We start from the raw sequence: 16378 nt of genomic DNA on the forward strand, positions 1-16378 counted from the left end.
TGAAAGAGACTCCTGTGTTGTATGTGCTGGATAATATAGTTTACCGTATGCTACCTTAAGTAATCCCAAGAGCATAATTGGTTTCCCAGAGCTGTCCTGCTGCCACATTCCATCTGTGGGGAACAATGAGCATCACCTGTGCTTCTCCAATTTGTGTTCCTCTTTTGGTGCTTGTCCCAGAAACTTTGTGTTGTGGGTACTGTATTAAAGCTTTCTTTCATTACCATGTTTCGTACTTGTGTATATTTATTTGGTGCAGTATCAAATTTGAATATTTCAGGAAAATACGCTGCTCTTTAAGTCAGCAACCTCGTTGCCATGGGAAACCAAATCTATATGTTTAGCGTGGGCTGCGCACTTCACCATGGTGATTATGATAGGAGCAGTAGTACATTTATGAGGCTATGCAATTGTGCCACATTTTGCACTGAGTGCAAAACCACTTCCAACACGACACTCCTGCGTGTACTGTTGATGTCACATAGGCGGAGTCTGAATGCATGGTTACCGCCTCTTCTTCATGCTTTTCAAGTGCTAAAATGAGCGCTACTAACTCTGCTGCTAGTGACCAGAACTGGGCAGTTCTACAAAACATGATCATGTACTGATCATGAATTACACACAAAAAAGATTTGAGTATAAATTATTTTGCAAAATTGTGATTGTACTCCCTCTTTGTGTATATTCCAGTCCTCAATTGTCTCAAAAATCTGACCGTTGAAAGTGATTGTGTCCTTTTATTTTTTTGTTTTTCCATGTTTTGAGAAAAAGTGTCTCTTTATACATTTTAAACAATTTATCTTAGTCTTTGTTTAACTCACTGTGTCTCTTTTTGAATAACTTGTTTAAAAATCTTTTTGAATTCACTTCAATTGTGCTCTCTAATTTTTTGATATATTGTGTATATATTATTAATCTTTTTCATTAAAAATGGTCAAAACATTCCGAATTGTACTTTGGGTATTTCTCTACTATTGACTCTCTATGAGCATAATAGACATTGTTTTGGAATAATAAGTAAAAACTAGGACATTAATTACTATGTCATTCTCCTAGTGTGGGTTTCCCTTTTTATTTATCTCAGTGACCAGAACTGCAACAGCAATCTCACATTTGTTACTATCTCAAAACTGCCATTCAGTTTTACTTTTACCTCTCCATTCCTGTTGTGCCTTTCACCTGTGCTTTGATCAATTGATGATGACCCGTCAATGAAGAGGACTTCCCCATCTTTTAGGGCATTTTCTTTAACATGTGGTATTTTGTCATGGTATTCTGTTGACTTGGTGCAATTGTGCACGTGGTCTCCTTCTTCTACTGGCTCTGTTTTGAATCTTGCAGGATTCACTATTCTACACCTGACCAATTTGATCGCTGGATTCTATATAATCACCTCATAGCCGGAGGCTCTCTGTGTGGTTAATGTGCTTTTAGGATTTTCAAGGATGGCGAACAGGGCATACTCAACATATAGCATTACTGTGCAGCCCATTGTAATGCTGGCAGACATCCCAATTGCAAAAGCTGCTTCTGATAATACTTGTTCACATGGATAATGACCTCTAATTAATGTATCTAGGATCCGGCTGTAAAATTACAGTGGTTTGTGTCCCAGGGTAATTTTCAGTGCAAGCACTGCTGTCATTACTGCCCCATTTGAATGGGAAAATAAGAAAAACTATGCACTGTAATCAGGGATCCCTAAAACGGGTGCTGTGCTTATTGCCATATTTTACTCGTCAAAGTTCTCCTATTATTTCACCTATCCATGCTATGTCACTGTTAGCCTACTGTGCTTCCTTGAGTCCTTTTAAAGGGTCTGGCACATGGACTGTAGTCAAAGACCCATGTCCTGCACTGTTTCTGGTCTGTCTGTTTTCATAATAGCTTCTACTCTTTCGGGGGTCATTTTTCTTCCTTCTTGAGATATTAACTGACCTCTATGCAGGACTCCTTCCTGGCAGTATTGTAATTTCTCCTTGTCTATTTCGTACCCCCTCCCTGCAAAACTGGCAACTGTATTGAGACTTTTCTGCACTATTCCTCTGTCTCACTACACACCAAAATGCTGTCTACATATCATATCACTATACTGTCAAAGTGTCAAGAATTCAGTTGAAGATTGAGAGGGGCTCACAGTCACCATGTGGAAGACTTGTATGTTGCCACTTGGTTCTGTGATAGGAAAATGACTTCAAGTCTTGTGTCTCCTCATGAAGTGGGATCTAAAAGAATGCATTTTTCAAATCGATCACAGTGAAATATTGACCTCTGAACAGGATGTTACACAACTAGGTGGCATGGTTTGGGACCAATGGGATCTCAAATTCAACAATATTTTTTAAGGGGTGTAAATCCTGAATGAATCTCCACAATCCCTCCATTGCTGTTTTGATTGGGTGCACTGCCGTGTTGCATGGGGATTCTGATGGCACTAGCAGCTCTTATTGCACTAGAGCGGAAATTGTATCATAAATACCTTCATCTGCTTCTCGACATTGGGTATTGCCTCACCTGCTGTAAAACAGCTCCTGGATTTAGTTTGATTTTGACTTGCTCTACTTTTTTTAATAGACCAAAATCACATGGAGTGCACGTCCATAATGTACCTGGCCCCTGGAGAAAAAGACAATGGGCCTCATTACGAGACTGGTGGTAGTCATGGCGCTATTTGCGTCATGACTGCCACCAATAACGTGTCCGGCACCGGTCTCATTCAATGGGGACTTACCGGTGTAGTCTGACCTTTGCAGGACCAGTAAGTCCCATTGAAAAAGCTATTCCCCATTCCCATTTGAGCCCCCATAGGGCTCAATGGGAATGGGGAAGGTGCTAAAAACGGTACCACAAATTGCGGTACCGTTTTTAGCTCTGATTTCCCTTAACGGGTCCGTCCATAAAGGAGGGACCCGCAAAGGGAACTCGTAGTAGGGCGGTAAGGGATTACCGGCACTGGTCTCCTTACCGGTGCCCGGTATCCCTTACCGCCCCACTCGGAATGAGGCCCAATGGGCCTCATTATGGGTCAGGAGGTTACCCTGCCGGAGCCACCAGCAGGTTGCCACCATACCTGTAAAGAATTACTGGCACCTGACTTTCCGGTGCCACCAGGCTATGACAAGTCTGACTGCCGGGAAATCAGGCGCGGTCAATTTTGTTAATCCCCATTCCCATAGAGTCTGATAAGACTCTATGGGAGTGGGGACACGGAAACATTTGCACCGTTGTTAACGGTGCTGGTGCTTCCGTGACGGATTTGCCTACCATGACCGCTGCGCCATGCAGGGTCAGACCTGTTGGGTACAGCAGCTCTGGCAGACAAACCCGTAGTTTGCTGGTCTGGAAACAAGGGTGCTGGTGAGCTTACTGGCACCCTTATTTCTGAACCAGCAAAATTGCAATGAAGCCCAACAGCTTTTTTTTATCAGTGACAACCTCTGTGTCACTTCTCTGTTCTCAATTCTTAGTTTGTAGATACGGCTTATGTTAAACACAACCTCATCATCTGAGTAATCTTCTGTGAACAAGTCTTCATCTGTCAGATCAATCTGTATCCTTCATCAAGAGTGATCACTGCCCTCCAGTTTATTCCCTCATCAATCACAGTGTCTTCTCTCGCTTTTGCTGCTTCTAATTCTATTCTAATCACTTGCCCTTCTTCCACATCCAAAGGTGCTTCTGACCTGAACAAAAATTTGGGAGGTAATCGCAACACTCTGTTTCTTATTCTTGGGAGCCACCGTAACAATATGTGTGCTCCATAAAGGAACACCTCCGGATCCAATGGCACGTTCCTTTGTGCTCTCTGTGCATAAAATGCTGATATGAAATCTTGTGCATTTACCTAATGGATCCCTGGAGTGGAACATCTTATCATATTGTTCTGTGAAAGATATTGACATGTTTAGTTTTCTCATCAAGTCTCTTCCCAATATGTTAACTGGAGTCTTGTGGCAATATAATAATTGCATAGAAAGGTTGTGTTCTCTCATGTAGATGGTCAAGTCGTCAGTGAAAGGAACCATTGTTGTCACCACAGAAAAGCATTGTGCATTCATGACAATACTTGACATTGGGAACTTTACCTCTCTGACACAGGATTGAGTCGCTACCATGTCTACAGGAAATGAAAATGTTTTGTCACTTATGGTTACCCCGACTCTCAGTTTCATTTCTGGAACCAGTGTAACAGATGGGCTGGGACACATCATGTCTCTCTGTGGATTGTCCTATTGTGGATATAAGTGTATCCCCATGCCAGTAAAAGGGGTCGCTCCCATTACTGTCTCACCCGCTATTCTGGGTGTAGGCATCTGTGGTATTATGTTTGTGTTCCATGATGTCATTTTATTCTGTTATACGAGTGCTTGTGGTTGTATCAGTATCTTCTGAGTTTGCATGGGGGCTTGTTGTGCTTGCATTGGTGCTTGTTGCATTTCCATTGGACTTCCCTGTTGTGCATGTTGCATTTGTGGTGAACGTGTCTGATACTGTGTGAGATCCAGGACCTAATATTCAGCTGGTTCTGCGCTATAAGGTTGGGGATATGATGTCCCCTCTCTTTGATCTGGGTAATTCTGGTGCATCCCTCTCCTGCTTCTACACACTCTGGAGATATGCCCCATCTTTGCACATGTCCAATACTGCTGAGCCTTTCTTCCAAATCTGGGTTGTCACCCATTAAATCCTCCTCCCTGTGGAGCCTGAAATCCGAACCCTCTGCCTCTGGGTGCACCTCCTCTCCCTCACAGAAAAATAACTATATTCTTCTCTTCTAGCAAAGTTTCCTCCAGACATTGGCAGTACCTGCTGTGTCTCTTGTGTATTCACCCCCACTCCACTGGTCAACACTGCTCCCTCCACTGAGAACTTTAATATTTTTTTCTGAACTAATTTTGCTTCCTCCGTCTTTCTTTCCTCACATTTCTTTATGGCTTTCTCTTGTTCCAACCAACAATGGTGATCTTTAGTGAACTGAATCTCTGGCTATGGCTAAACTTATGTTACCACTATCTTTTTCAATTGTCCCAGCACTGACTCTGGCAGCCCGTGGCATAATGGTAAAAACAGATATGTTTTTATGTTATCTTGATTTGTAAAGCACATTGTTCACCCGGAGGCATCTTGGCACTAGCCCAACCAATATAGGCCATAAACAGCAGAACATAAAGTTAAAATAGAAGGGTCTTCAAAGCACGATGAAAGGATAAGTGGTTAACAATTGCCCGCAAGATCAGCAGAAGAGAGTTCCATGCTTTCGCTTCCACCACGGAGAAAGCACGTCCGCCAATATGACAATACTTTACATGAGGGACTTGAATAATCAGGGAAAATTAAGATTGAAGTGCTCTAGGAGAAACATAAAGACAACATTTAGTCAGGAGACCTTCAGCCCCCTTGCTTACAGCAGGCATTGTGCACTATGCACAGGTGTTTAAAAGGCAACCGCTTGTCAAAAAGATAGGGGTTGAGAAGAGCCCAAAACCGATACCTCTGTCTTACACCGTTCAATTTAAGACAGTTCTCCGCCAGTCATCCACCCTCAACCTAAAGGCAACTCTTAAGTCGAGTGGCCGTATCTGGCCGCGACAGAGCCAGACAAAGAATGATGTGTGTTTCAATGACATCGGAGTAGCACAGGAAGCCATGGGAGTGGATAAGGCCAATGTAAATGTTGAACAGGATAGGAGTTAAGGCGAAGCCTTGAGGGACTCTGCAAGTCAGAGGCACTTTGGAACGAAAAGGAGACAGAAAGGTGGACTGCGAGTGACCAGACAGAATGTAAGAGAAACAGGTAAGCACCTGGCCTGACAGACCTGCTAAGTACAGGCGGGCGACCAGGGTGGGGTGGTCAACGGTGTCAAATACAGATGAATGATCTAATAAAATCAGCACCCCCACACCAACCTGGTCCAGCAAGCATGCAAGGTCGTCAACCACCGAGACAAGAACTGATTCAGTTACCTTGCTAGGTCGAAAACCAGACTGGAATGGATCAAAACATTCTGAAGCAATCGGGAGAACAAGGATTCAAGTAATTTCATAGAAAAAGACAGAAGTGAAATAAGGTGGAAATTAGACAAAATAGAACAATCCAGTGATTATTATTTTTTTCAAAGGCGGATTACGGGTGCATGTTTCAAGTCAGTAGGAATTTGTCCTGAAGAAAAAGAGTTGTTGACTGCCAGTGTGATCCATGAAATAATCTCAGCTGAAATACCTTTGAGAATAGAAAGGGGAATGGAATCGGTAGAAAAGCAGATTTAAGCTTATTAATGGCAGTCAATATATTTATCCCATGGTTCTCTCTTTTCGAGCCACTATTTTTGTTGAATCTCCTGAATATCGTGGTCATGTAAGACAAATAGGTATATTTTACCCTAAGTGCTTTCCATACATTGGCCCTACAATTGTTGAAAGGTGCTCCATCATGGGTGATGTTTTCGGCCGTCATTCCAGAATAACCTGCTCATTTCCAAATGTCGTCTTCTCTCTACCCTATTGTGGTAGCAAGCAAACTCTTTGTTTCACCTACTGCTTACCTCATTCCCATTGTCATTCTTTCTAATTCATAAATCCATATACCCGCTCCAGATGTCAATGTTGGTAACTTACAGATCAAATTATTCTTGTACATCTGTGGCCATGGACCAAATTGAGGACGTCCTGCCCCCTTTTCTAGCAATGGGAATTATGTCATTTCAATATTATATCCACCCGTAGTCGCCCCCCACATCTTAGGTGTCATGTCTGTCAAATGATTTTTCTTCCATCCAAGCACACATCTCATCCTATTCACGCGAAGTGTTCTGTCCTCTAAGCTTCTTGATCATACTTTCAGAAGCCCTTTGCTTTTAACACGCTCTGGAATTCTCCCTGATCCTTCCCAACCTAACCATGTTTTCCCTTCCACTCTTCTTAAATCTGTAGAAGCGACCCATGCACTTTCTTCCTCCTCCTCGGCTCCACACTCTTTTCTTTCCTTATCGCGAACCTCATCAATAAGCAGTGTAACCCCATTTCCATCACTTCTGTCATCTTCTCTATTCTCAAAGTTTAGTCTCTTCGGGGGACTCGTCTATATGATATGATATGATATGATAGGTTATTTATAACACGCTTAATACCGAGAGGTTTCTAAGTGCGAACCTGGGGATCAAACCTGTAGTGTTCCATTTCGTCTTGCTTCCAAGGCGACGCATGTTGCCCCTGAGATATCCTCTAGAGACCATCATATACAATCCACTCATCATTTTTTCAAATGCTCTACCTTCCCCTCTCTGTGGGGATACTCCTCTACACTGGTTTAAACTAGGAAAACCATTGTCCCTGCTGCTCCTGTACAAATGACCAAATTACCATTCCTCCTTCGCATATCTTCTCCTGGGCTTTCATCTGACCAGGTAGACCTTTTTGGTATTTTATACGATTACTTGTAAAGCCTTTCTAAACTCCTTTCCCTTTCTCTCCGTTCCCGCTCCTTGTCTGTCTCTTTCTATTGGAGCATATGGCCCTTAACAATCTCATTGATTTCTTTTCATCTCTTTTGTCTAGTCTTTTCCATCTCTGGTTTTTATATCCTGTTGTCTCTCTTTTCCATTTCTTTTTCCTGTCTCTTTTCCCTTTCCCTATTTTCTGTTGGTTTTCTCACACTTTCCTTTTCTTCCTCATTTCTCGTCCCGATTTTCTTCTCTTGTTCCATTCTGTATTCCTCGCTTCGCTTCCTCTTCTTCTCATCTTCATACTTTCTTTCCCATTTTCTTTCTTCCTTCTCTCGTTCTCTTCTCTCTTGTTCCTCTTGTTCTTTTTCCCTACTCTCCTCCTCTTCTTTCTCCTGTCTTACTCTAGCTTTACTTTCACTTTCTTTGCAGTCATTCATGTTTCTCCTGTCTAATTTAAGCAATATTGATCCTCTTACCCACTCATTCGGGGCAATCATCACATCTCTATACTATTAATCTGCTGCCTCTCTGTGTTTGAATCTCATGATCAGCCTCTGGCAATTGTGCCTGCAGCTCGTAGTATTCACGTACTAATTGCATGCAGACTACTGTAGGTGGGGGGAGCACATGTGTGGTTAGTTGACCCTGCTGCTGCCTTTAATTCTATCAGGGGCTGAAGTCCCTTTACGTCAGGATCTGGATCAATGCTCTGGGGAATAGCAGGAGGAGTCAAGGACTCTGTGTCCTCCCCTTCATGCTGATTAAGCATCCACTCTCTCACAAGTAGCTCTTCTGTCTCATCCCCATATATCTTCCACAATTCTAGAATTGCTAACCGTTTTTCAAACTTCTTCCCTTTGTATGCAGCATGCAAATATGTTATCATGTGCTGCCGCACCAATCTCGAAAAAGTACCTCCTGTGGCCAAGGCATAAACATCTTGCCCGCTGTGCCTTTCCCCAACTGAGCATGATACTTCCCAATTTTGTCCTAATACCAGGGTATTGGTTTACATAAATGCATAAGGGGATTGGCTCCCATGATGGAATGTCACAATGTAGACTGACGATACTTACCAGACCTCTGTTCTAGTTCTCCTCACTCCCTACTCATCTCTCCTTTACTCACTCCCTCCAACAATATGTTACTTTCATTCCACTGGTTCCACATCACCTCCCAATACCTTCTGTGTTACAATAACTACTTGGGCAAGCACCATAAAGAACGCCCATGCTCCGGACCAGACCCTTTGGTTCAAATAATTGTTTCCCGTCCTCCACAATATACAACAGTTTGTACTAGCTTTACTTTGTCCAAAACTAAACCTCGTTACACCCTACGGCTGGCACCAGCAACCACTATGCATGTTACACACCACAAATATAATACAACGCAGTTCTCTTCCCAGCATATTGTGAGGGTCTCTTATATTTTCCTCAACCCCGGAATTGGGTTTGTAACACACTCTTCCGTGACCTTGTCCCGGGATATCTCACGACTATTACTTCACAGTTCCCCAATATAGAAGCAATTCCCTCCCCCCTGTTGCCAGATCGATGATCTATGCTTACATCTATGGATCGGCTGAAGACGTCGGTGTCGAACCTCTGCCAATCAGCCTGCTGCCTTCCGCCCTACGGGGCGCCCCTTCAAGATCAGACAGGATTTTCTCCTAGGGGCTCCTATTGAACTTCTGAGTTCACGTGTGAGTAACCGGTCTCGACAGGTCACCTCATAGTCTTCAGGCCATGGCAGGGATATACGACGATCTTGGTGCCTTAGTCAATCATCTGACCCTCTATTATATGTATTATAGTCTGGAAGACCCCAGTTTAAGTGGAAATGGTAGGCAGGTGAAACCCCAGACACAAAAATGGAAATAGTCAAGGTACATGGCAAACCTGCTTCATTAGCAATCCACATAAAGCAGGGACAGCATACAAGTAATTCATTCTCATAGCTCTAAGCTTTTCTCAGGCAAAACAATGGTTTAAAAACAGAAAATACATCCTCATTGATATTACATCACAATTGTGCTTACAAAAACCTATAAGGTACGGGATTGGTTAAGGGAAATGTATACATATGGAAGCTGTAGGGGTTTGTTTTTTCATTGGCTATATTTTATCTGATGGGTCCATCTGAGACTACCTCTAAATTGATGATATCAAATACATGTCATCATTAACATAGTTCATTGGTCCATGCAACATATACTGGGTGGAGGGCATAAACATTAGAATTTCTATTGGTTGGCGCCTTACTTTCCAACCTTGAGCACTTGACAAAACATCAACATATAAGCCAAAAATGGGAGTAGGGAGAGAGAAATCCAGGACCCATTCTCTTCCAATTAAATAAGACACAATCCCTTATTCCTAGGCCATGAGCCAGAGTACCCTGTTTGTAGTTGACCTTGACAGGCGCCTTGGTTCTGAGAATATATGGGGAGTAGAGGCAGGTATTTATCTGTGTCTGGCCCTAATGAATAGACACTGTTCTTGACTTATGGGTCACGTGTGAGAGGACCATGTTCTGAATTATTTATTTGGATTTTCCCTACCATGAATGCAAGTGTTATTATTTTCTTGACCACTAGGGAATGGGACGATGCATTCCCTATGAAGTTTTCACTTGTAATTAGTCAGCACCTGGCATTTGAGGGCTGATTGTTCTTCAAGTAATCTGAGAGTAATATGTCCTATACCATGGGAATTATTATCTTGTCCTTTCTGGAACCATTTATGTACTCCCTAATGTCTCTGTAACCTTGGCGAAGGGCCATGCAGCTATGTCTGTGCCCTGCATGACTCTGTATTTCAGTGAATTTAGCAGTTTAGTTTTATGAATCCTCAAAGACTGTGATTGATTTCAATGGTATTGTGACTTCCAATTTAGAAAAGGTGGCTACCCATTACTGTTGCAATTCTACATTGGCAAGCTGTATACATATATTGTTTGTGTTGCATTTCAGCATATACATTGCTTATGTTATGTTCTTCGTGTCTATGTGGTTGCAAGTGATATTCTTCATGTATAAATGCAAGTTTGACCCAGTGTGTTTCTTCATGGTGAGTGCATATTTGCTTTGTCTCTATTTAAGAGTGAGTTTGCTTCCTCTCGCTGTCTTAAGTCATTAGCCCATGTCTTCCTGTATTTGTCTGCGATAAGGCCGGTATGATCTCCTTAGTGTGTACGGGTTCTCCCCTATGTGATATTGGGGTGGGGGAGGTATCATAGCTATGAATGACACATTGATCTGTCTATTGACAATGGTAGCAGATATTTCTGTGTTAAATGATGGCAATCCTGTCAGTGATCAGCATAAAAAACATCTGTCAACTACAAGGCATTAAATAGGTGTATATTCATGACTGGTCGTTAACAGGGGCAGCCCAGTGTTAAAAAGAAGATTAGTTCATAAACATATAAGGGTGTGAAGTCAATCAAATAATGGTGCCAATTCTCTGTACAATATACCTTATCCTCTGTGTAGGTATTCCATATTCTGCTTGTACATTCTATTGTGAGTGATGAAGCCAAGAAGTCTTCATTAGTAAAATGGGGTAAACGTGGTGGGAAACATCTCTTCTATTTTAGGAAATATTGCTTTCCATGAGTTTGTTTTCACTGTCTACTTGCTTTATCTCTGTTAAGTGCTTTTGTATTCCTCATATTTTACTTCTCAATTGCATTAGTTTCCTTCGTGAACTCAATGCCTATACCTCATCGCATATTTATCATATTACACATCCTATTCTTCTTCTAATTTGTTGTACTGTCAATTCAATTATTTATCTTTGTTGTAATGCATTACCTCCCTGTCACCACTGTGACACTGTGCACACTGTGCTCTGTGGGCACTTTGAAACAGTTTTGTTGATTGTATGAGCGCCTAACAACTGACCAATAAGTAAATACATATAACATCATGAATAACCAGTGTGGTGAAAGGCATCTGTACTGAAACCATATGATGATGTTCAGTCTTTTTCTGTCTTAGTTCTTGGCAGATACTGATTACTATTGATGCCCAGAATTATAGGGGGGCAGTATGCTTTGTATTCTAATGAATGTCGAAAGGAAGTTGGGAAATATAGTCTTACTTAATTAAGAAAGAAACATCATTCGTCTATGACTTCAGTTTTATCTTGGAAGGAGAGAGTTCCATCTACTGTACACGTTCAAGAAATTGTTAATTATGGCCAACCTCTTGATCTGTGTTTGCTCATTGCAAGTCAAACCTCTGTCAAAATGCTCTGATGTGCTTTTTCTTTAATACTATTTTGAATGTATGAAGCTGAACATTGTGTTCCTTTGTCTATTTTCAACAAAACGTGTTATATTTAGAGGTTAATCTGTGATCTTGTTCGCAAAACATGATCAACATACTGCTATGCAGTTGCTCACTTGCCTTGACCTGCTGACACACAGTAGGTTGATTGGGCACCTCCGTATGTAATGTAAAGAGGTCCTGTATAGCACAAGTCTGCCATTTTGGCAACTTCATTGTAGGTGTGAATAACACATGTGTTGAGGAGATTATTATGCTCACTCATGCACCACTCAATCTTCTTGCAATAAAACTAATTCTTTGAATCTATGAAAAGAAAAGCTGCACCATTTCCAGATGTATAGGGGCCTATAATTGGTAGTTAAAGTAGGTGGGAGTGCTATTCAGGACACTCAGTTTATTAGGTTCAGGTCTAGATCCATGCTGCATTTCAAGGGAAAAGGGACATTTTCTGGAAAGGGCCTTTTAGACCCCAGTGTTATCGATAAGGCTTTTGTTGTGATTGCTCGGGGTTCTCATTGCAGCAACAAAGACCATGCCATGTTGTTTTTCAATGTTAGATTAAATGTGCAGTTGTTCTCTCTGAGCATGTTTAGCTCTTTTCATGGGTAATTGAATTGCTTACTCGTGATATCCAAGTGTGTTCGGTCGTTTCTGAAGATCTACTGCATCATATTCTTAAACCCTTTTCCTAGTACAGTTTATGCTAATTCTACGAAACTGCGCATTAGGTGCACTCTTGCTGTGGAGTAGGGCTTTAGGATCTGAAGGTTTTTGGAATAATTACAGTTTATCTTTACTTGGTATAATGTCTAGGTCCTTGACTTAGGGAATTCTCTAGAACCAAATCTCAAAGTTACCATACCTTTCATTTAAACCAAGAAGATCAGTCATGGACCTATGCATCATAGAAATCGAAGATGGACTGTAAAATCATCCTTTCCAAAATCTGCCAACCAGGGGTTCCTAGAGTCGACACTTATGCTATTTAAATTATTGTACATGTTTGTATGGCAAAATATGAACCAAAATGGACTTTATACTTAACTTGTAAACCCTTTTGTGGACATTTCCTTCTGCCTAACAATCTGTCCAATCCGGTGTAAGGCCACATCCTGCTTGTATTCCACCCATTCCTACCTCCCGTGTCCTTTCCATCACTTTTCTTCCCACACTTATTGGCTGAGGACAGCTTCTCCTTTGGTCATTTTTCATGTTCTTAGACAACCCTGCTGGAGCATGTAACTTGTTGGGAGAAGTGCAAATAGCCAGCAAATGAATATCCAAGCAAACTTTGTTTAATGAAGTGTATGGCATGTCCGATGTTTAATGATGATGTGGCAGACTAATGTACCACGTTCACTGAAATGCCTGCCAGGTTATGCATTAATGCAATTAGTTAAAGAAACATATTTTCTTCAACGGCTGTTATGCCAGCTGTATCAAAATGATTAAAAACAATTTAGGGAACAAGATTGTGTCAAGATGACAAGTGTGTTTGTAAAGAAGATGTTGGACCTCCCCAATGTTCAAGATAGTGCAGTGTGTTTCCTTTCCAATTCACAATTAGCTTAACTGCAGAAAAAGAATTCAGACATTTTTTAGTCTTCATAGTTGATATGCTATTTTACTGTGGCAGCATTTGTGGGCCCAGTGCAATGTAAAACATAGGTAAGTGTGAATGGCTTAACATACGATTGGATTCCATGAAATCGTAGAATAGGAAAACAGCCGCCTGCCCACAGAAGCAGACATGACGATTCTTCTCAAGTACGTATATGGAAAGACTTGGCTCTAGAGAAATATATCTCAGATGTAAAATATTGAAAATGACTCAAAATCAATATATATATATATATATATATATATATATATATATATATATATATATATATATATATATATATATCTAGTACACAGCCTGCGGTAACAGCCATGCAGTTATGGTTAAGTTGCTCAATCCATAGGAAGAGAACTTTTTGGCTGGCTTATAACTTTGCCACCCCTGGGGAAATCCTCACCAAATTTTGCAAAAAAAAAGTATATGGGTGCCTCCATGGGGAGTGGGGGGTGTCAACATTTTGGGGCGGGGGGTCCCAAAAGTTGTGGTTTTCTTCATAGACGCAATGGAGAAAAATATTACTGAGGCCTCCAGCCCAAACCACTGGATGGATCTTCACCAAATTTGTGGCAGGAGCCGCGGCTTAGTCCCAAAAGCTTGCTTTTGTAAATTTGGTGTAAATCCGTCAAGTATTTCTTTTTTAAAACAGCCAAGAAGTAGATCCAAATAAGTTAATAATATCTTGTTCCGGTCCATGGACTCAATTCCCTATTCGGTCTTTGAACATCCCCCTGGACCAATAAGAGAGGGGCGTGATGTCCCAAAAGCTTGCTTTTGTAAATTTGGTGTAAATCCGTCCAGTATTTATTTTTAAAACAGCCAAGAAGTAGGTCCCAAAAAGTTCATAATATCTTGGACCGGTCCACGGACTCAATTCCCTATTCGGTCTGTGAACATCCCCCTGGACCAATAAGACAGGGGCGTGATGTCCAGAGACATAGTACAAACCCGTTGATTGGTCAATTCGAAAAACATGAGCTGCGTCAGATATTTTGAAACAGTCGCCATACTGAATCTGCGGACAGCTGTTGTTGTCTGCAAACATCAAGGTAAAAACATATAAAAAAACACAACATTGCACATGTAAAACAAATGACCGGCAATGGGGTTAAAGTGGGCATGACCACCAGGGACCAGCTATGTGGTAAGGTTATTCGAAATCGGGATATGTCTTTTTTTTAAAACAACTTTCTTTATTGGCATATTCAACATAACATACAGTGAGGCCATGCGCTGACCTTAATTTGAGACCTGCTGCCCCTCAACCCCCCCTCTTACCCTTTTGGAACAGCATAGTCTTTAAACCAAAACAGTTATCTGCGTGGCGCCGCCTCGGGGGCTGTAGCGTTGGGTGGCACGCTGACGACAGGACTCTGCGATGGAGATGGTGGTTGCGAGTCTAAGGTGTCTGTCGTTGACAACAGGAAAGCAATGTATGGTCCCCAGATATCTGGGGGGCGTGAGTGGAGCGGTAGAGTCTTAATGAATTCTGTCTCTACGTCCTGGCAGTATGTGATGTCCATAAGCCAGAGTTGAGAGCTTGGTGGGGGACCCCTGCCCCAGGTGTATGCGACTCTTCTTCGTGTTAGGATAAGCAATAAGTCTGTCAGTTTCCTGACAGTGTTTGGTAGCGATTGGGTTAGGCCTAGCATTGCCATCTTCGGGTCTATGTCGAGGTCTGTTTCTATTATTGCTGATGTTTTTTCAAAGATTGCGTTCCAGAAGGTAGCCACAGGAGGACAGGACTAAGCCAGGTGAACAAAGTCTGCCTCTGATGCTCCGCATCTGTGACAATCTGCAGATATTGTTTCTCTTTGAGCATGGAGTCGTTTGGGTGTATGCTACCTCTGGTGGAGGAAGTTGAAGTGAATCAGCTTAAATCTCGGGTTTATTGCAACCTTTTGCCTGAGATTGAGTATGTGGGCCCATTCTTTGTCTGGGATTCTGGTATCCAGTGCTTTTTCCCATCTTTTTTTTTCTTTCGGATTACCAGCGGCCCCCTGAGCAAGGTAAGGAGTCTCCCGACCCTCGCCTCCAAAACGCCAATTTTAATAGAAAATAAGGCACTTACAAGCACCATTGCGCACTCGGCGCGTGTTTAGTCCCCCTGTGACCGCCCGCTTCCTGGTCCACCTTCTGCCTGCCTCCCGATCCCTGATTGGCCCATTTTTGAAAAAAAAAAAAGCAAACAGAGGCCTGAGCAAGGCTCGGTACTAGGTGCTCTCCGTCATTACCAGCGGCTCCCTGAGCAAGGTAAGTAGTCTCCCGACCCTCACCTCCAAAATGCCCATTTAAATAGAAAATATGGCGCTTACAAGCACCATTGCGCACTCGGCGCGTGTTTAGTTCCCCTGTGCCCGCCCGCTTCCTGGTTCACCTTCTAACCATCACTGAACCCGCCCACTGAGTCTGGATTGGCCCACATACCACATATCAAGGACATCCCAGGGCAGCCCTCTGCCCGGCAGCCCCTGCGGCGAAGGACCCCGAGGCAAAGGGTGGCTCGGACATTGGCGGCTCCAAGATGTGCCTGCAGGTGTCCGCAGGGAATGCCAAGGAAGCCAACAGACACCAACAAAAACTATGAGTGTGGCATGGGTGGGGAGTAGAGCAATTACTCTACTCCAGAAAACCCCTGCCAATCTATCTTACCTCCCAATAACATAGACTGCCATAGACTCTCACCAGGTACACTCAGAAAGATTTGCAAACACCAGACTGAACTTATTCATGGCAGGATCGTAGAAGTTGCCTTGCATTACATAGTAAACATAGTTGTCAAGACCAACATGCGCCGCATTTAGATAGAATTGTAAATATGGGCCTGCGTTGCATCTAGATAGGACCCTGAATGCTAGCATGTCCACACTTGGGTGGAATTGTGAATATTAGCATGTCCACACTTACATAGAATTGTGAATATTGGCCTGCGTTGCATCTGGATGGGACCTTGAATGTTAGCATGTACACACTTGGGTGGAATTGCGAATATTAGCATGTCCACACTTGGACAGAATTGTG

Source organism: Ambystoma mexicanum, chromosome 9 (assembly GCF_040938575.1).
Source record: "Ambystoma mexicanum isolate Mex_15411 chromosome 9, UKY_AmexF1_1, whole genome shotgun sequence".
In the NCBI taxonomy this organism is placed as follows: domain Eukaryota; kingdom Metazoa; phylum Chordata; class Amphibia; order Caudata; family Ambystomatidae; genus Ambystoma; species Ambystoma mexicanum.